This window comes from Volvox carteri, assembly GCF_000143455.1.
Source record: "Volvox carteri f. nagariensis unplaced genomic scaffold VOLCAscaffold_7, whole genome shotgun sequence".
Lineage (NCBI taxonomy): Eukaryota > Viridiplantae > Chlorophyta > Chlorophyceae > Chlamydomonadales > Volvocaceae > Volvox > Volvox carteri.
This window is the reverse complement of record NW_003307550.1, coordinates 82,593-84,368: the sequence shown is the minus strand read 5'-3', so window position 1 is coordinate 84,368 and position 1,776 is coordinate 82,593.

Below are 1,776 nucleotides of genomic sequence, written 5' to 3'. Positions count from 1 at the left end.
AACCAACCAAAACTTAGTTCCTACTTGCAAAACACTCAAACGGTCGTCCCGTTGCACAGCACGGAGCCAATGCAAACGTGCTGGATCCGCCTGCGTGATATAAGTGCGAGGCACAGCAGCGATGACAGCTACCTCAGCATGCTGACATGCCACCGGCAACACCACATCCATCACCTCCTCAGAGATATCCAACCCTATGATTGGCATGGCGACTCCATCAGAACGAGCCTTTGCAAAACTCTGCGGCTGTGTCGCATAGAGGGTTGCCTTATCGGGCATATACCGAACGGTGCAGGCACCCTCCCGCAACTGCTGCATTGCCTTCTCATCCCACTTCCAGGGAATAAACACTGATCCCACACAACCAACTGCGACGGCTTGCGTTAGAACGCTAACATCCTCAGCCCTCACAGGATCCTTCCTCATGATACCTTTACATCCGGCGGTCACCAATGCCTTTACTTTGCTTGGACTGTGCTCTCCCGGCATCACACGGGCCAAAGCTCGGCTGACCCCCTTGATCGTGTGAAGCTCGAACGGGCCCGAGCACGGATGCTCCTTGGCCTCAGAGATTCCCGCCATCACTTTCTTGGCAGAGGGGCGTGTAGGGGCTACACGATTGCGCAACTCGCTCACACTAACCACCTCAACGTCTCCGTTGTCGTACACCACCTGAAACACGTGGGACCTTCCCCTGCGGCCAGCATACGATGCTACACCCAGCGACCGGGTGGTGCGACGCCCTCTTCCCTTAGACTCTCTCATAACAGCCACGCCTTGGAGGTCGCGCAGGTACTTGGGTGGCTCGGGAGCTGCACCCCGCGCAGGTTCGGACGACTTCCCTTCCAAAGCTTCAGCACTAACTCCTTTCGACTCACACTTTGGGCAAATCCATGCGCCCTCCGGTATCTCCTTCAAAGGCGGCTTAAGACAATAAGTGTGCCAACCAGTGCCGCACGCATCACATAACAACATCCATTCTTCACCATCCGGAAATCTGCACACCTCACAGGGATGCCCTGGAGATGGCCTAGCCAGTCGCGGGTCGACCACGTGATCATCGATGGGCAAATGACAGGGCGCACAGTGACTGACATGGGCAGTAAGCGTGCTGCCACAGCGTCCCTCTAGCACCAACACCCCGGAGGGCCTCACCTCAGTAACCCGCAGAATATCCGGCTTGGCATGAGGATCCAAACTGGCGCGAGCGGAGGTATTCCGATAATACACGTAGTCACCCATCTCAAAACGACGCAAACGCGGCAAAACGGCTCCGCCCCTCATGCGCGCATAACGAAGAGTGTCACGATGCTGCGCAATGAGTAGGTTGCCGCCCGCCACGGCCATATGTCGACGAAGAGCGGCAGCACGTTGCATAATAGACCTTGCCGCCGCCTCAGGGTCATCCAAACTCACGTCGCCTTCAAAACGCTGCTTAATCGCCGGTGGAATGGTGGGCTCCACGGCGTGCATGACGTGGTACGGCGTAACACGCGATGCTGACTGCACGGAGCAGTTGTAGCCCAGCATGACGTACGGCAGATGCTTGTCCCACTCCTCAACTCCACCGCCAGCATGTGCAATGCGCCGGAGCGCGTTTTTGCAAGTCTGAACAGCACGCTCTGCCAGTCCGTTGGCTTGCGGGTGGTTTCGTGGAGGTCTGACGATGATCTATCAACGAATCAATCAATAATTGCGCAAACTCAGCTTTCCACTCACTGCCCTGATCTGTACATACCTCAGCACAGGCCCCATAACGGCCCAAAATGTGTGCTG